The sequence below is a fragment of the Chroicocephalus ridibundus genome, chromosome 1 (genome assembly GCF_963924245.1).
Source record: "Chroicocephalus ridibundus chromosome 1, bChrRid1.1, whole genome shotgun sequence".
NCBI lineage: Eukaryota > Metazoa > Chordata > Aves > Charadriiformes > Laridae > Chroicocephalus > Chroicocephalus ridibundus.
This window is the reverse complement of record NC_086284.1, coordinates 139,751,780-139,771,740: the sequence shown is the minus strand read 5'-3', so window position 1 is coordinate 139,771,740 and position 19,961 is coordinate 139,751,780. Positions and strand designations below refer to the sequence as shown.

Sequence of the window (19,961 nt, the reverse complement as noted above, 5' to 3'; positions counted from 1 at the left end):
GAGCATGTTAGGGAAGACATCATCGTTCCTTGTTTCCTTGGGGTGTGTGAACAAATGCAGCTCTTAATTATATTCTTAAAATATTACTGCTGTAACACTTTTACTGTCATCTTCGTACCGGATGGCAAAGGATGACTGTCACACTGGTGATGTGCAGGTGGGCGTACTTTGATGCAAACAGGCTGGGCTCTACCCTGGAGCCAGCTGGGCTTTCTTGTATCTGCCTGTCTGCTGATGTAACTCTGTCCCCTGGCATCTGACATGGCCTTTGTCCCTTGACAAGGCGGATTCGCATAGTGTGTGCTCAGGATTTTTCTCAGTGGCTGGCTTTGTGTCTCCAAAGCCAGGGAAGTACACTCAAGGGCTTAAGGCACGTGTGCCAAATCTCAGGTTTTCAAGGGGGGGGGGGGGGGGGGGGGGGGGAGTTGCATTAGAAGTTACTGTGCAGCTCTGCAGTCACTGCTTGCAGCAGCAGCTAGAGCGGTGGCTATCCTTAAAAAAAGGATATGGGAGGGAGCAGAGGTATTGGTGTGGGAGCCATAGCCTAAGGAATAGACAACTTGTCCTGTACTTCTGCTCTAAATAGCTTTCTAAGTTTGTGATTTTTTTTTCTCTAAAACATCTGCTGGTGAGGGCTGCCTGTGGACTTGGATCCTCACCACAAGTTGATGCGCTGTAACTGTACCTGGTGTTCCCTTACTGTAGTATCTCAGCTGTGTTCCCAGGAGCTTCTGGTGTTTCTCCTGTAGGTATTACAAATGCCTTAGTAGTCCTTGCTTGTTCCCACCCTTCTCTTGTAAGGAGGCTGGTATTTATTATGAGAATTGTTGAAGGTCAGGCTCTGGCCGTAGCTCTGGACTAATGCACGAATGTATTGCCCACCTTTGTCTTACACATTGTCATTTGTCAAAGGGGTTATGCAAACCATACGGCTCTCCTCTGTAATGCGTTGCGCTATTCTGTGTTAATGGGGCCTTCTTAAAAAAAAAAAGTCTGATTTCAAAAAAAAGTCAAATGGTAATCATGCTTTTGTGTGACTTGAGAGACTGGAATGACTCCAGAAAGGAGTTGATCTAATTTTCCACCTTGGATATAGGAGAGAGCCTGGAGGGAAAAATCTAATCTCATCTCATATGGGAATTTGAGACCTACCGTGTCCCTGAGCTCTTGCAGAACTGAGAAGCAGCATTTTTGTCAGCTGTGCAATTCTTGGCATGAGACTGAAACCAGCACCTGAAAGAGCTGGGGTGAACTGCTGTCAGCCGTAATAGAAGTTTGCTGCTGACTTCAGCTGCCCTTGGTTTTATTGCTCTGTGTTGAGGCATGTGTTCGGGTCACCGACATCCAACATGGCTGTAGCCCAACGCTGGCAGTGTTTGCCAATGTCCAAGAAAATGCGTTGGGCTGTAACCAGGGTGATGAGAACTGAGCTGTAGGCTCAGCGAGTGAGATGGGTTTGGGGGACAGCTATGGAGGAAGCTCCTCTCAAACTGGCGTCCAGGTCAATTGCACAGCCAGAAGACTTAAGTTTATACCTTCTGCTGTTGCTGCCTTCTACAGAAGCTGGGTGAGAGCTTCCTGTCAGTTAGTCTTTACCTTGCAACACTGCTGCCTTAACCACAGTGTTTACTGCAATGCTTCATGCCTCTGATGCCTGCCCCCTTCCCCCCTTGTATTTTTTAAGTCCTACAGCCTGATCTTTAGCCCTTCCTTTTGAACATCCTGTGTGTGTAGGTTGGTGTTTTCTGAGTAACCAACAGATGGGTAAGTCTTCTTTTCTCAAAGAAGAGCGAGCTACTGTTTATTACTTAAATATTACCTTCCTTTCAGCAGGAACATGAATTACAGATGCAAAACCTGGTTGCAGTCGTCCTGAGATCTGCAAGCTAGTCTGGAATGAATACTTCTTAGTAATGAATACTGATGAGATGAACGATGAGAAGTTTTACTTTCCAAGTAGCAGTTGTGACCAAATTCCCTGAAGAACTTGGTCCTGAGCAATGACAGCCTTAAAAAAAAAAATCTGCGTTTGTAGCACTGACTGCCCAAGCAGGGAGCGAGTTCCCATCTCCAAGTAAGGTCAGGATTGTCTTGAGGAAGCTGGAGCAGGAAGTGATTTGAAGTAATATGTAGAGTCTCAGGTGAACAAAAGGGATAGTAGATTTTCTGCAAAGCAGGAAAGGGGGAATTACAGTCCTGCAGGAGAAACACTGCTTGGGACAATGTTGGAGTAAGATTATTTCTTTTATTTTATTTTTTTCTTCCATGAGTATGCTGTGGCAGAAGTGACTAACACTGGTGTAATGCTTGTGAAGGGAGGGAGGGCGAAGTGAGTCAGGATAAGACAAGGATCCCTGTTAGGAAGAGGTCTGACCCACCTCAGGAAGAGGCGGGGTCAGGAAAAGACTGATGCTTGGAAAAAATTAGGGAGTAGAAAAAAAAAATCATCCTAGAGGTGGGTTGTAATGCCTCTTGGAAGGAGTAGATAGGGCAAAGGAAAACATACAAGAGTAAAATAGAATCATAGGGTTGGAAGGGACCTCTGGAGATCATCTAGTCCAACCCCCCTGCCAGAGCAGGGTCACCCAGAGCAGGTTGCACAGGAATGCCTCCAGGTGGGTTTTGAATGTCTCCAGAGACAGAGACTCCACCACCTCTCTGGGCAGCCTGTTCCAGTGCTCTGCCACCCTCAAAGTAAAGAAGTTCCTCCTCATGTTGAGGTGGAACCTCCTATGCTCAAGTTTGTGCCCATTACTTCTTGTCCTGTCCCTGGGCACCACTGAAAAGAGCCTGGCCCCATCCTCCTGACACCCACCCTTTAAGTATTTATAAGTGTTGATAAGATCCCCCCTCAGCCGTCTTTTTTCCAGACTGAAGAGACCCAAATCCCTCAGCCTTTCTTCATAAGAGAGGTGTTCCAGTCCCCTCATCATCTTGGTAGCCCTTTGCTGTACCCTCTCCAGCAGTTCCCTGTCCCTCTTGAACCAGGGAGCCCGGAACTGTCTTTTCTATGCCATCCTAGCTTCCCCATTGGTAAACAGAAAGGTGTAACTATGTTAAGACCTTAAAGCCTGACTGGAATGTGAGAAACTACTCCAGAAAGGAAAAGAGCTTAAGCAGCTTTACTTCCAGACACAAGGAGATTTCTTTGCTACTGCTAATCCTTTGCACTAAACTTGCTTAACATAAATGTTTTGTGGCCAAATGTAACGCTATATATTTTACATCTATGGGAATTGCTCGTGGATAGCAAAGAGCTGGTGGGATCAGAGCAGCCCTGGTCTAGGTGCTTGCTTGGACTGGGACAGTAGAAGAGATGATAACTGGTAATGGGAGTAAGTCCTGTGTCTAACTAACTAAAGTTAACACCCTGCCTGTAATGCTGTAAAATGGATGACATTATCCAAAGTTTGCACGAGCCGTTGAAACGCGCGCGGCAAAGTGTCACGGCGTGGGATGCGGCTGGGTTTTGGCTTGTGTAGATGGGGAAGCAGTGGTGGGCTCTGCGCCGTATTGCTCCCAGACTGCTGTCAGCTCTGCCCCTCGTCTGCTGCTGTGAGGAAAACAAGGGAAGATAAAGCCAAACCGCTAAAGGATATGGCTATTTATATATTGTAAACTAGCCAAGGACAGTGGGGGGGATAGAGTGCATTCAGAATATGGGAATTTGCACCAGGAAACGGTATATCTGCCATTGCAAGATTAAGAAAATAAATGTTTGACTAAGGGGCGAGGACTCTACAAAGTCCTGGGGAAGGCTGGATTTGGTGATCTACAAGGTAATTATGCCAGAAGAGAGATTATTTTTCAGACTTACTTTGGAAAATCAGAGCCAGCCTGCCTTGGAAACAGAGAGAGGCTCAAGGGAGCTGCGTGGTAAGTCAGCAGCGTCGGAAGGAGGTGTACCAAGGCAGGGAGAGCCTGGTTTTCCACAAGGACAGGGTTTGTTGCTGGAAAATGGCTTATTCCTTTACAGTGGAGCTGGGAAGGTCTTCTGAGATATAGCATGGTGTTATTTTACAGGCATCCTAGCACATCAACCACCATAATTGAGTACAAGGGGGAAAAAAATGACAGCAGGTCCATGAAATGTGGAAATGGTGTGGGATGCGGGAAGAAGCTGGCAGTAAGGTGTGAGCCTACTACAGTTGGGGCGGGAATAAATCCTATTGCACACTTTAAAAAATTTAAATCCATCGTACCACATTCTGACTACGTTTCAGCAATTAATAGGGCTACTTGTAAAGGGCGTTAGAGAAGATCTGCGTGCAGAAGGGGAGCATGTAGTTACCTGCAGGGTGACTGTGAAAAGAGCTCCTACAGGAATTGCTCCACTAGACAGAACAGCCTGGGTTTATTTTGACAGGCTGCTCCCAGTCAGGGCTATACTTCCCCTGCTCCTCGCACACCCCTCGGGAGAAAAGAATATGAAGTGTTTGCAGGCGCTTTTTAGGAACCACCTGTACATCTCCACTAATCTTGTTTTTTCAGATGAATCTGTGAGTCCCAGCAAACTTTGTAGGAGATGGGCTCAGGGAAACTGCTTTGAGGAAAAAGAAAAAAAAAAAAAAAGTAGTGGGGACTAAAATCCCAGCGATGTGAGTGTGATGCTGTTTCCGTGAGGGATGTGCTGTGAAGATCAAGCTGAGCCCTGCCCTGTTTTCTTACGAGCTCCGAACGCAGGTTCTTGCAAGCTTTTGCAGAGACAGCTGCCTAAAAAGCCTCCTGCTGTAGGCACCGACACAAGCAACGCAGGGGCTTTTCCGAAGTCCTGCTGCACCTTTTTTTCATCCTGTTTTCTTTAATTTTTTCACTGCCAGGAGGCTGATAACACGGAGGCCCCCGGGGAGGACAAGGGTGTGCTGCGTAGCCCTGGGAGCTGTGGAGGGACCAGGTGCTCCGCAGCAGCAGGTAAACAAGTGCCTGCCCAGAAGGGACCCCCTGCGGGGCCCAGGGATGCTCTTCCCGGGGTGGCAGGGGGGAAGAGTTGCTGCTCCAGCTGAGGAACACACACACAAGCACTAACTTAGCGCAGACCGGGCTGGGTTTTGTCGGGTTTCTATGTTTAGAGGGCGGTTTATGCCTATGGCCACTGTGTAATTATGATGATAGCCACCTCTTCAGTTTCTGCCTGTTGGCTCTGAGGAAACGACCTAATTTGAACTGCCAGCACTGAGGACCTTGAACCCTATCAAAAGTCATTTTTAAATGAACCTAGAACATCTAGACAGTTGCCAGACTTTGCTGGCAATGATAAAAATAGGTTAGTGAGATTTTTCCACTGCTGGACACAGGCTTCCACATGCGTGGCTCCTACAGAATGAATCCACAAGGCAGCCATTCATGGCATGTTGAATGCTCCTCTTCTCTGCTAGCTGCCTGTTTTGTGTTCAATAGATATTCAGGCTGCGGCTGAGAAGTGACCTTTTATGCCTTGCTCTTAATGCTGGCATTTAGTCCCTAACTTGCCACGCACCCGACTTGCCACGGTACTTCTCCCGCTCTGTCCCACCAGTGAAATCGCTCCCTTCTTTGAAACGTTAACACGGCAGGTCCTGCTGGATAAAAGGAGTTCGCGTCTCAAGATGCTGGTCTGTGGCTCTGTACGGGGAAGGAATAGTGTGTGAGAGAGCGAGAGCCAGAAAACCTGCACCACAGGACAGGTTTTTCAGCTTTGCAGCGGCGCAGCCTGATGCAAACTGCACCTTCCATTTACGCGGGCACCGCCTTCGCTTCTGGAAAGACGGGGGAGTACTCCGCAGCCCTTTCCAAACCCACTGTCCCACCTCAGCTTGAGGTTTGTAATTAAAAGGATTAGCTTTAGATGTCCTTGACGCCCCTCCGTCGCTGGGATTTCTCGGTTCTCCTCCTTGCCTCGGTACCTGAGTGCATGGTTATCCTCGCAGCGGAGGTGTGGGGCAGAGCGAGTTCCCAGGAAGGAGGCGGATGTCTGAGTATTTCAGGTTACATCCCACCGTCAGCAATGCAACAGGGGCAGGGGCGAGATGGGGTCGGTTGTCAGCAAGTCATAATTCATGACTTGGTCTACCTGTAGGCTGTTCAGGGCACAGTGTAAATGCGAACAGATGTTAAAAGTGGCAGCGGGCGTTCAATGAAGTTACTGTTTTGCCTTCTCTTGTCGCTTCTAGCCACTCCTTGGTATTTCTCCACGGCTCTGTTTTGCGTGAGAGTGAGGACAGAAAAATATTGGTCAAGGATGCCAGTGGGGTCTGTCTCTTTTCAGGTGGAGTCTGGTGGTCCCATAAAGCCGCACAGCCCTGCTGTGCTGTGGGGCAGGGTGGTCGCGCCGCAGCGCTGCGGCTGCCTTTGCCAGGTGTACGAGGAGAGAAGGGGCAAAGTCCATGTCGGCCACGACTGTGTGCCTGCCTTTGGCTGGCTCTATTAGTATAGTGAACTTGCAAAAATTTTTCTGTCGTCACAAGGGTGAGCAGGGACCTACCTTGTGTGGCGTAAGTAGTTGGAAGAGGGAAGACTGAGTCAAGTCCCGCGCTCCTGACCATGCAAATCATGCTTCCATGGCACGCGTGTGAGGTGAACGAGTGAGGCCTTTCCCTGTAGAAGCAGAAAGGATGCCACGCTGCATGCTTTAATTTTTTACACCAGAGGCTGTAAAAATCTCCAGGATATGAGGACAGTAAAGCTTAAAGAGAACTAGGATCATAGGATCACAGAATTGTTCAGTTTGGAAGGCACCTCAGGAGGTCCAACCTCCTGTTCAAAGCGGGGTCAGCCATGAGGTCAGACTAAGTTACTCAGGGCTTCATCTAACCTGATCTCAAAAACTTCTAAGGGTGGAAATTGTGCTGTCTCTTAGGGCAACCTGGTCCACTGCTTGGCTGGTGTCCTGGCAAAAAGGCTTTTTCTTATGAGTTTGAACTTATCTTGTTTCAACCTATGCCTGTTGTCTCACCACGGTGTTCTTTTTGGTCATCTCACAGATACTGGAAGGCTGCCATTAGCTCCCTGCTGAAGCCTTCTCCAGGTTGAACAAGCACTCTAACCCCAGCATCTTTCTCACAGGGCATATGCTCCATCCAGCATGCTGACCATCTTGGTTGTCCTCCACGGAGCTTGCTCCAGTTTGTCAATGCCTTTCTGATATTGGGGGGGGACAACAAAACTGGACATGATGTTTTGGATGCCTTCTAATGGGTGCTGAGAAGCTGGAGGTACTCACTTCCCTTGATCCACTGATTATGCTCCCGTTAATGCAGCCCAGAATGCTGTTGACCTTGATCGTTGCCGCAGTACGCTCCCAGCCCATATTCAGCTTGCTGCCTACATAGCCCTCACCCAACTTTCCCCCTGGTGCTGGGGAACACCGACAGCAGAGCAAATGTGAGGAGACTGCACTCCGTCACCTCCATGAGATTATTGATAAAGACATTAAACAAGACAAGTCCCTGCAGTCCCCTGCAGTGCCCCACTTACTATCGGCCTCCTGTAAAATGAATGTCTCTTTTTGCACACCTGGAAACTTGTCCCGGTTGTGGGCTACCCAAAGGTCCATTTCTGACAGAAGCAAATACACTAAATGTAGGGAAAATACCTCACCACCGTTCTGGGAAAATCTTCAAGATTATCTTCCACGTAGGGCAGTTGTTACCTGAAAAAAGTCATCACAGGCATGGCTTTTGTTCTGCTGCTTTCTGGGAACACTCTGTGCCCTTTGGCTCTCCCTCGGGACACTCCATCCTGTTAGTAGCCAAGGTTAGAACTATACTGATGAAAAACAATAAGCAGTTTCTTTGCTACTTTATGGGTTTGTGAAGGATAGCGTGTCCATGCTCAAGGACTTTATTGTGGAAAAAGAAAAAAAAAACTGAAGGTGGAAACGGGGCAGAAAGCTGAGCAACCAGTAAACATGCCACTTGGCAAGTCGTTCCCGTCAAGGACTGCTGATCCCACATGCCAAGGTCCACTAGAAAGAGTAAGCTTCTCCTCTTTGTGAGGGCCAGCTTGGCTCCACCCTTGACTTGTCACCGCAATTAGTAAAAGATGGGTTTTGCTGCCATCAGTTCCCCTTCCTGAGCCTGTCAGCATATCTTGCGAGCTGCTTCCTCCGCTTTTCCAGCCATGTGGATGGAAGCAACCACATCCCTTCCCAGAACAGCGAGCCCCATGCTTACTGCTGATGTCATCTTGTCACACCATGAGAGGAGCTCTGCTCCCTCTGGCTTGCTGGCAAAGGTCCGGCGAGGATTTCTATTAAAAAGTTTAGTCTTCCTTTCTGTAAGCACCTTGTTTCACAATGCGTGCCACACTTATCTGTAAAATTAGCCCTGCAGCTGGTACTAGCTATTCCTCCATGCTTTTTGTGATCAGACCCTGTTATCAGCACCTTATCGTTGCCAGAGTTCAAGTGTCTGGGCTCAAACTTTCTGTGCCACCTGCCTCGAGTTGAATGGGGTTTTTGTATGTACTGAAGTATCAGCAAACGGAGTTCAGTTATTGCCAACGATGAGTTTAGAGGAAAAAAATGTTGTTTTGCCCATGTTTTTTAAAAAACAAATATCTAGCAACCATTTAACTGAAGTACAGCCTCCGTTTGGCAGGCAGTGCCTGAGAGTTGTGGACGGCTTTTGTTTTTTGTTAGAGATGTGCCTATGGCTTTTCAGAAGGAAAAGGAGCACCAAAGTGTAAGCTTCTGGGGGAGGCTTTCGTCTCCACAGTCCTGCTAGACCTGGAGGTGAAGCCACCAAAATACTTGGGCACCTAAGCGGGTCCCTGGGACTAACATTGCAAAGCTTAAAAGTTTTGCCTACACTTAGCCCCACACGCACCTAAAATCTGTGGATAGACATCAGGTTTTTCCTGGGAACAAGAGCTGTGCCGTAATGCAAATGAGATTTTCTCAGCCTGGTCAGAGCTGAGTTGGGTGGCTCTTGCCTTGGGCTGTCCCCAGGAGGAGATGGCCTCACCTATCTCCCCGGGAAAGTCTCTCCTGTGTGAGAAGGTCTTTCCTAGATGCTTACGGACCTCTATGGTGCACCTGGAGGAGGGGACATGGTGTTGATACTCCATAGACAAATTTTCCTCCAGGACATAGAAGGAGGAAGGGCCCTTTTGTACACTAGACTCCCCCCAGGAGCCCCTTCTCAGCCCAGGGAATGCAACCCACCATCCTCCACACCCATCTCTGTAGACGAGTGCCCAAATTACTTCACAGAACCACACAGAATCACAGAATGGTTTGGGGTAGAAGAGACCTTAAGGATCACCTAGTTCCAACCCCCCTGCCATGGGCAGGGACACCTCCCACTAGACCAGGCTGCTCAAAGCCCCATCCAGCCTGGCCTTGAACACTTCCAGGGATGGGGCATCCACAGCTTCCCTGGGCAACCTGTTCCAGTGTCTCACCACCCTCAGAGTAAAGAATTTCTTCATAATATCCAATCTAAATCTCCCCTCTTTCAGTTTGAAACCTTACTCCTCATCCTATCACTACACTCCCTGATAAAGAGTCCCTCCCCATCTTTCCTGTAGGCCCCCTTTAGGTACTGGAAGGCTGCTATAAGGTCTCCCCAGAGCCTTCTCTTCTCCAGGCTGATCAACCCCAACTCTCTCAGCCTGTCCTCATAGCAGAGGTGCTCCGTACTTCTCCATGTGTTATCGTTTGCAGGCTGGATGAAGGAGACCAGGCTTTCTCAGCCCTCTTGAGGCCCTGGTTCACCCCGGCCCATGGCACACTTCTGCCATCAGCTTTGTGCAGGGGTAATGCACGCTATTCTGGAGGGAAACCAGGGTGAGTTAAAACCTGAAAGCATCAGACCCGGCACAGCCCAATTCTAGACTGCCACGAAGCATCCAGGCTACTGAAACGTGTCCTGAGGTACCAGTCTTTCAGGCACACCTGCAAATATCCCTCTGCTCTAGTTTTCTGCCTCTGGCGGGACAACACCCTGCAAATTTGCTGGTTTCATTCAGATTCACCTAGCCTTTTCCCCTGCCACCCCCAGGCTTCCCAATGAAACACAAACAGAATCTCTCTAGCAAGACTTCAAGCAAGGCTGGTCCTTAGCAGGAGTGTGGGAACACCAGGTTGCTACTGAAGAAGACATAAAAGGCAATCCTGGTCGGTGGTTTACCTGCCTTAACCTCCCCCAGGGCTCCCAGCCCCTCCTGGCTGGGAGTCACCTGGTGGCCAGGCGTTGCCCTAACCCAGGGTGCCTTGCTCAGGGGGTTTTCAGAGCTGGGGCCATCAAGGGAGGCAGACTTTTTGGATCCTTACGGGATACACGGTATCCCAAGTGCCCAGCTATTCATCACAGGAGGTGTATCCGCTGCGTAAAACCTATTGGTCTGGTTTTGGGTGTCCTGGTAGGCAGCCTTGAAGTTTTATCTCTAGTCAGCCCTCCTGGTTAACTGGTTCATGTTCATTCTCCCAGCTTGATACTAAATACTCCCCGGCAGACTTCACAGGACCACGCCGTAACACTCGCTGTCTTGGGTGCGTTGCCAAGTTCCTGTAGAAGCAGCACATGACACAACAGCAAAAGGTGCCAGATGATGCAGAAACCTCTTGCTGCGCTGCAGCGACGAGAGCAGGTTTTCTCACGCCCACGCCTCCGTTGCCGTCCTGGTGCTGCAATATGCAGGACAGCTTGAAGCTCGGCGAGACGCGCGACTTTGTGCAGCTCAGTTGTGGCACTTCTCGGAGCTGGGAGAAGAGCAAGAGCAGTTCCAAGAGTATTCGTGCATTTTACACAATGACCTCTTTTATAAGGAAATACTTAGTGCGGCTGGGCCTCTGCATCCCCAGGATGGTACAGGGAGGCTCACCCTCCTCCCTTTAGGACCTTTTTTGATTTTCCTTGTTTTCTTTCAACAGAAAAATGAAAAAATCCCAGCATAGCCAGTGACCTCTTTCTTCGTGACAGTCCTCAAAGCTGCCAGGCAGCAACGGAGCTGGAGGCGCTTCTCCAAAATCCTGGGGGAGGGCCCTGGCCACTGTAATCCTGAGTGGATGAGCAGGGGCTGAGGGCACCACATTCTCCTTCCACCCCCACTCCCCTTTCTGGCATCCTTTTAAAATAATGCAATAAGCCATTCCCCGTGTTTGCTGGAAGCAGCGTGGAAACCTTCTCCCAGGTGTCCTGTGCTGTGACCTGGAGCAGGATGACGGCAGAAGAGAGAACAAGGTGAGAGCAGCATCGGGGGAAACGAAGCTGAAGAGAGGGACTGGGCAAGAAAGGGAAGGGAATAAAACTGGGGATGGAGGAAAGGGTCAGGGCTAGAAACGCAGTGGGGAAGGCAAATGCAGAGCCTTATGCAGAGGTATAAGGATAAAGATGAGCAAGAACAAGTTGTGGGGAATGACAGGAGCAGGTAATGTCTGGGAGAAAATGTAATGGCCCAGAAATAGAGAATGTCAGACTAAAAGATATAAAGGGCTCTTCTAGCTTGAACCACTGGCACTACAGAAAGGTCTGTCGGCTGGCTCTGTAGAAAAATTTGTCTATGGAGTATCATCATCAAATGATGACATCAAAGCCTCCAACCTTCTGATGATCGTTACGTGGCAGTTATGACCCCGCACCATGAACTGTAGCTTTTGACGTTTGGTTTTTTTTTTTTAAAAAAAAGAAAAGAACAACCAAGAATAGAGAATAAATGAAATTAAGACTGCAATCTCAGGTGATGCTAGTATGAAGAGCATGGAGGAAACCTCTAACGTGCACGTGAATTGTGACACGGATCTGCAAGATCCTCGCTTCCCTTTTGCCAGGAGCACGGAGGCTCTAATGAACAAAATCAAGGAGCTCAAGGGAAGAGGCAGGGTGGTCTTGCGATGAACATACACTGACGCTGTCCTCCTTCAGGCCCAAAGTGACGTGGGGCGAGTCACACAGTTGGGCTCTTTCTGTATCCCTCATTTTCTGAGTTTACTAAATAAAAAGTACTTTATGTGGGGTGCTGGGCCCACATGGCAGCAGCTGAAGTCTGTTAAGAGCCATGGGCTACAAAACACGGCACCTCCTGAAGAATTATGCCTCAGTTCTCTCAGGCCATTGTCAGCACCTGGTTTTGAACTTTTAACTTTTTTTGTGCCTGAGCTCCAAAGCTGTGAAGCGAGGCTGGAGGAGAGAGCTGTTAATAACACCCACCCTGTTCCCGCAGGGTGTTACGCGAGTGCTTTCACGTTTGTGGGACACCGACAAACAACGCCGATGAGCATCACCAAGATGCCACATGGAAATTATTAACCACTCAGTGAGGAATTCAGATTACATGGCCTCGGTCACACGCTGCCGGAGAAGACTGAAAAAATCCAAATTACTACCTACCTACTCATTGGCCGAGACAGAGGTTCTGAGCTAAAAATAGCCTTTAATTACAAGATCGCGTATGCATCGGCACAAAAGAGGCTGAATAAAAGTTGCACCCTCATAGCAGCATTTCCTAATTTTTGAATGCTCAGCTCTATTAACTAAAATAATTTTCTGCAATTTTTTTTTTTTTGAAGCGAAACTTTTACACTTTTTCAAGTGCTGCCGTACCCCCTGACAGTGACTGTGCAAGGCCCTGTTACTGCCACCTGTCACTGCCTGCACATCAGCTACGCTCTGCAGAAAGCCTCTTAAGTTGGGTTTTGTTTTCTGCCTGGAAGCTCTGTTTCAAGCGGGATATTTTCCCTTTTGTACATTTTGTACCATTGCCAGTAAAAAAGTCCCAGAGAATTCCGCACGTGCCTCTGCAACCCTCTCCAGATAGCAGATCCTTTTTATGTTAGTGAAACTATGTTGTGGCTAATTTTCTGCAAATACCTTTGAGGGCAAAAGGTGCTCCTGAACCAGGAACTTACTTCAGCTGCTGATGTGTGGGCTCAGAGCGCCTCGCTCATTTTCCCCTGGCAGATCCGGTAAATTTAACAGAAACAACTCTTATTTTAGCATTTTTTCCGTCAGCATCACATTTATGCGGTCACTTCTCAGAGCAGAACAGGGAGTTCCCTCTCCTCCTCCTCCTTTTATTTTTTTTTTTAATTTTATTTTTTTCCTGTGCTCACAGTCCCCCAGCCCGGGCAGGTCTCCACCGTGTCCAGCACACTTATTTACCAGGAGCTTTGCCGGCGGGAGGAGTCTTGCCCACCAGACTGGAACCTGCTCAGGCTCCAGAGCAAATGCCCCGAAAAACAGCTTTCACCAAAGCCATGCCCGCTGGCTGGGCCATCGCCAAGATCAGCAAAAGGATGCTTTAAATCCCTGTAGGACTTGGCGACCTTCCTTTGGGCTGGAGGGAAGCACTTCTCCTTGTTTTGGTGGATGCGATCGCCGCCTTCTCGAGATGCCAGTGATGCTGCTGGAGACGCTCTCTCCTGTGAAATAGCCGAGCATCCTCTAGCAGAGGAACGATGTTGCTGTATCTCCCGCGGCGTCTGCACCCACGCCTCCAGCCTGCGTGCCCCGTCCTCCCAACCGGGCTGGCTCTGGCTCGGGGCAGAAACTATTTCATTTCACAAGGAATTAAGTCAGAGAGGAATGAAGCCCCTTTCTCAGGGGGCTTCAAATTTCTAGCCACCTTGACCAGACAACTCCTGCGATATGCCCAGCAGCCTAACACAGCCCTGGGGCTTCCCACCAGCCTTCCCCCCTGCCCAGGCAGCTTCCTGCTGCCCGTTGGACCAGGCAGCGCTGCATCCCCTTTCCCGCTGCCCACCCCTGCCTCTTCCCACTTCACCCCCTCTTTTCCACCTTCATTCGGTGGCTTTGTAGCCACAGGAGAGAGGAGAGCTGCGTGTTCCTGCAAGCATTACTCACTCTCCCCCCCACGCAGAGGCTCTCCCGTGGGAGCAGCCCGGCACCACAGGACAAGCCTTCCCTATAGGGAGGCAGGGAGACGGGGATTCCCTTCCCGTTTCCTCCCTTTGTGTAGGCAAAGTTCAAAACAATGTTTTACATCAGTGGAATGACTGAGTCAGGCACCTCTGGCAGGGTGGGGCGCCTAGTTTGGGGGAAAAAAACGAAAAAAAAAACCAAAAAGAAGAATAAAAAAGAGGCAATGACTTCTGCTTTATGATACATCGGCTGCTAGTCACTCATCTGTACACAAAGGGCTTTTCTTTCTGAGCTGTTAACGAAATGAATCAGCAAAGAGCATGCCTCCAGACGCATCGGGCAGCCTTTCTCCGGAGTCACATCTCGCGGGGAGGGCACGTATTCCTCTGCCACTGCGAGGAACGTTGCACAAACAGGAAGGTGCTTTACAAAATTGGAAGGTTGCTGTAAAAATAAACCGTGACCCTTCCTCAGGGAACAGCAAACAGAAATTATGGGAAACATTATTATGGGCCAGCCTTTGTTGTTGCAAATGGAGGGAGTGTAAACAAGCCAGCCGGCCAGGCAGGCTGCCACCCGGTGTGGGATGGCGGGCAGCAGCCGCCTGCAGCGTCCCACAGGCCAGCCCACAGCCCTGCTGCCCCACAGCCGCCCCAGCTGCCGGCCTTCACAGGGTGGCCTTCACAGGGTATTTTTGCTGTTCTGAACTCCTCTCGTCGGCCCTGGCCGGTGGAGCTGGGGCACAGCCCCCTGTGCCAGCCTGGCAGCTCCCCAGAGATGCTCTCCAGCCACCCCACCACCCCCATGCCGGAGCACAGAGCTGGGACTCGGGGTGGGGACCCCCCTCAATAAGGGTCTCTGAGGAAACTTCTATTTTCATAGAATCGTGGAATCATCGAATAGTTTGGGTTGGAAGGGACCTTTAAATACCATCTAGTCCAACCCCCCCCTGCAATGAGCAGGGATATCTTCAACTAGATCAGGTCGCTCAGAGCCCCGTTCAGCCTGACCTTGAACGTTTTTGGGGATGGCACATCTACCACCTCTCTGGGCAGCCTGTGCCACTGTTTCACCACCCTCATGGTAAAAAAATTTCTTCCTTATATCTAGTCTCAATCTACCCCTCTTTTAGTTTAAAGCCATTACCCTTTGTCCTATCCCAACAGGCCCTGCTAAAAAGTTTGTCCCCAGCTTTCCTGTAGGCCCCCTTTAGGTACTGGAAGGCTGCTATAATGTCTCCCCGGAGCCTTCTCTTCCCCAGGCTGAACAACCCCAACTCTCTCAGCCTGTCCTCACAGCAGAGGTGCTCCAGCCCCCTGATCATTTTTGTGGCACTCCTTTGGAACTGCTCCAACAGGTCCGTGTCTTTCCTATATTTCAGTTCCTCCCCAACAGAGGCTCAAATTACGCAGGTGCCCAGAAGCTGTTGGCTTACAAGAAGGGCTCCCATGGCCTCAGTAGAATTTCAGGCAGACCGCAGCCTGAAATTCTCAGCAAAATGCGAAGGTAAGCTCAGAGGACGGGTGTGTAACACCTCAGCATGCCAATCCCAGCGTGAAAAACCAAAAGAGAGATTAAAAGAGGTGGCTGGCAACCTCTTGCCCTCACTCACCCTCCTGCCAGTGCAGGCTGCCATGGGGCTGCCAGGTAGCCTGAAGCCCACAGGTCATTCATGGGATGAAAGCTGCAGAGGCACAGCTGGATGAGATGGCAGGCAGCAGCGGCGCCAGCAGCAGGGATATGGAATGGACGCAAACACATTTATGAACTCCAAACAAGAGGCTCTCACCACCCCCCGATCACCACACATCACAGCGTTTTGATGTTATGACATCTTCTGGAGCCACACGAGGTGCAAGGAGGTGCCTGGGCAGCAATGGAGGGTGCCGAGCCCGCCGGCAGGCAGGCGTGACCCCAGGCGTGAAGACGCAGGGCTGCCCAGCCCGTGGTGGTGGGTCAGGGCACAACCTGCCACCGCTTCTCTGACCCGCTTCTTGCTGTGGCATGCCCTGAGGAAGGTGGGGGAAAAGAAAAAAATAAAAATAAAGTAAAATAAAAATTTAAAAAAAAAATAAAGAAAGAAAATAAAAAATTAAACCCCAGCTTCCCCAAGAGGCTGGGCTGAGGAGAAGCAGACATGTGATTTCCCTGTTCAGGTAAATAGATCTGCTGTGGTTTGGGCTGGGCTGGCCACTAAAAGGAATGACAGATGCTGTCTTTAACATCTCTCCCCTTCAGAGGAGAGGAAGGAAGATGAGAGAGAGACTTGTGAGTTGAAAAGAAACTAAATGATTTTAATGAAGTATTAATAATAGAATAATTAAAATAAAAGATAATATTAATAAGAAAATAATGAAATATATATACAATACATATACAATACATATACAAAACTGTATCGAGCTCCCAGGATGATGATCACATCAGTGGCCGGCACTGGGAAAGTCCCAGACTTTCTTGGACTGGATACTGGACTCAGCGATGGATGGGAACTGGATTCCAGATCTGGATTCAGGAACGCATGGGTCGGGATCACAGGCAGACAAATAGACAGGGTCCTCCTCGGACGCCGGCCATTGAGGGAAGAGAACTGAACCTTTGATCCCTCAGCTTTACACTGAGAGTGATGCAGATGGGATGGAATACCCAGTTGGTCAGTTTTGGGTCACCTGTCCTGTCCGCTTCTCCCTGCAGGTGGGACCCCTCTGCGCTTTTCCATTTCCGACCCTCCAAAGTTAGCTGACCTTCGCTGTTATAGCAATAAGTATAAGCAGGAGCCTCTCTGCGTACCATGCCTTGATAGTAACTATAAACACCAGCTGCTACCACTGCTTGAAGCAGACACTGTCTGAAAAACACACCCTTAATTTCAAAGGGTCACTGAGAAGAAAATTGGTTGTGTTTTACATCAAACCAGGACAGGAGGAAACCACCTTCCCATAGAAGAAACGGATACCGGTTGCCCTCCCCAAAAAACGACACGGAGGAGCGGGGGTCCCTCTCTCCCAGGACCAGAAGGCAAGGCAGACCCCAGAGGGGCACTTCGCAGGCAAAATGGGCTGCTGCTTTCTCTCTTCACATTTTGCTCGACATTCCTGAAAACAAACCAAAGGAGGAACTTCACCCCCTTGTTCTAGATGCTGTAAAAATACGTATAGTAAGCAGAGAGGGCACAAGAAGTGTCCCAAGAGGGTGGCATTTATGCCTGTATGTAACTGGAACCTTTAAGCTCCCTTGACGGAAAACCAAACACTTTTAATTTCTCCAGCAGCATTTCTCCATCCATTTCTCCAGCGACAGCCCTTAGTGGGCTGCTATCACAACCCTGGTCTCTGTGAAGCTTAATATTCAAGATTTACCAGCCCTTGCCTGATGGGCTCACGCAGGTGTGGGCACGTGGGACACAGAAGAAGAGTTGAGCAATGCGTCCCCGGGTCCCTCCCGGGGCTGGCTCTGGTGTGTCTTACGCTGTGCAGTCTCATCTGGCAGTTCTATCGTCAGTTCTGAAGGTATGATTATCATTAAGCTAATTGAGGTATCACAGGTGCTTCCACACTTGTCAGCATTTAGCTATGAAGATGCACGGCACTGTCAGATAATGGATTTGGGGCTTGGTTTTGTTTTGTAATGTATCATTCTTGTGCTTAGCACAGCAACACAAAGAAAAATCAATATTTACTGTTCAGCAATAGATTATTTTCTCATGCTATTTGTAGCAATCTTTATAATGAGCAATGCAAAAAAATACCTTGGGAATTTCAACTGCTAAACTGAATAAATGTTGATACTTTCTGATGTATGCCGCTTTACAGAAACTGAGAGGTCTGTAAGAAAAGATTTCTCTCTTTTTTTTTTTTTTTTTACTAAAACAGAAGAATGAGTTTATGAGGTTTTATGTGCTCTCACCACATAAAACAGGAGTTGTTTGTAGAACATAATGTCTTACTTGCTGGCTAAGGCACATAGGAAAAGGTTAATATGCCAAATTCATCTGTTTATCCACCAGCTATTTAGATGTAGCAGAAGATTAACAGTCTAATTACATTAAAACATGCAATATAGTAGATAGATACACCTATGTGAGACTCTGTGTGTGTGTGTGTGTGTGTGTGTGTGTACTGTTCAGCTGAAGGGCCACACTTTGGGTAACTGGACAAAACCTTCCTTCTGCGGCAACGTGCTTGTGACAATATCCTCGCTCTCATTTCCAGTCTTAACCACAATGGTACTGAATTAGACCAATACAAACATGCATATCCACAATTTGGCTTTCCACCTCATAAAACCTCTCAATTAATTAGGAAAAAAACAAAGTCAGTACTTGATATCACACACGGCTGTATCCATTTGCACCAAGTCTGACTTGCTTCACAATTCTGACTACTCAGCTTGGCACTTCCAGTTAAAATTACAATAAAGAGGCAAAACAATTCCTCACTTTGAAAAAGAAGATGCCGCAGCCAAAAAGCCATGGCGTTTTGAATTTTGATCCTGCCACCCTAAACAAATGAGCTTCTCGAGACCTAACATGCAAAAGAAATACCTAATAAGAGCACACAGGGGCCTAAACCCAAAGTGTCTGTGCAACGTGTGCGTGATCTGGACAGGCTGGATCGATGGGCCGAGGCCAATGTTATGACAACCAACGAGACGAAGCACCAGGTCCTGCACTTGGGTCACAACAACCCCATGCAGTGCTACAGGCCTGGGGAAGAGTGGCCGGAAAGCTGCCCGGCAGAAAAAGATCTGGGAGTGTTGGTCAACAGCCAGATGAATATGAGCTGGCAGTGTGCCCAGGTGGCCAAGAAGGCCAACAGCATCCTGGCCTGTATCAGGAATAGTGTGGCCAGCAGGACCGGGGCAGTGATCAGCCCCCTGTACTCAGCCCTGGTGAGGCCATGCCTCCAATACTGTGTTCGGTTTTGGGCCCCTCACTACAAGACAGGCATTGAGGTTCTGGAGCAACCAAAGAAGGGCAACGGAGCTGGTGAGGGGTCTGGAGCACAAGTCTTATAAGGAGCGGCTGAGGGAGCTGAGGTTATTTAGCCTGCAGAAAAGGAGCCTGAGGGGAGACCCTATCGCTCTCTACAACTACCTGAAAGGAGGATGTAGCGAGGTGGGGGTCGGTCTCTTTTCCCAAGTGGCCAAGTGATAGGAGAAGAGGAAATGGCCTCAAGTTGCGCCAGGGGAGGTTTAGATTGGATATTAGGAAAAAAATCTTCACCAAAAGGGTTATCAAGCCTTGCAACAGGCTGCCCGGGGAAGCAGATGAGTTGCAATCCCTGGAGGTATTTAAAAGCCGTGTAAACGTAGTGCTGAGGGACATGGTTTAGTGGTGGATTTGGCAGTGTTAATGGTTGGACCTGATGATCTTAAAAGTCTCTTCCAACCATAACGATTCTATGATTCTAATTTTACTAAAAGTAGGTTGCAGCAAGGAAAACAGCGCAATGGGATTCCAAGATATTGGTGCAGTGTGTACTGCAGGCATAATAGACTCTTCACCTTGGTGTGTGGCCTGGCACATGGTCAAGGGCTGTTGCTGCTTCTGCCAGTGGCAGCAGCCGGGAAAAAAAAACCACGTCTGTGTACCTGTGGAGTAGATTAACCTTGGTTTAGCTCCAGCAAAGTCACTGGAATCACAGAAGGGATGAATCTGGCCCTCCGTGTACTCCCAAGTACCCACCCTTTCCTCCAGCTGTTAACAGTGATATGAAGGAAATCTCGATTCAAAACTTCAAGCCCAATTGAACCTGGCAGATTTTAAAATTACAATCGTAGAAATGAATCAAATCATACCCAAAGAAGCCTACATTTTATCCAAAAGCTTGAATGCAAAAGATTTTCCATTTCAAAAATTTCACTGCATTCATTTAATCTCCCAAATTTTTGGGATTGTGTTGCATAGGACTTTGTGATACTGAGTGTCCAAATGACATTTTTATGGGAAATGTCATGAGCAGAATATGCAAGCTGGCTGCATATTTGTGCCACCAAACAACATCCAAAAGACGTATTTCCGAAAATAGAAGCTTCTCACAGAACACCCTAAATTCTTTTTTTTTTTCTTTTCTGTAAGAAAAGGGGAAGGTAGACATGGACAAGCTGGCACGCTGCTGTTGGTTTTGTCCTTTTTATCTCCTGGAAGGGTTGTTTTTGGAT

General features: G+C 48.7%; 1 long non-coding RNA gene across 1 annotated transcript; it reads left to right on the top strand.

Moving 5' to 3' along the window:
- The first annotated feature begins 3,757 nt into the window (after nt 1–3,757).
- Nucleotides 3,758–11,014, top strand: LOC134509996 (uncharacterized). Its single transcript, XR_010069457.1, has 3 exons — nt 3,758–3,876; nt 4,821–4,911; nt 10,853–11,014. It is a non-coding gene; the product is annotated as an uncharacterized LOC134509996 (long non-coding RNA).
- Nucleotides 11,015–19,961: the final 8,947 nt, after the last annotated feature.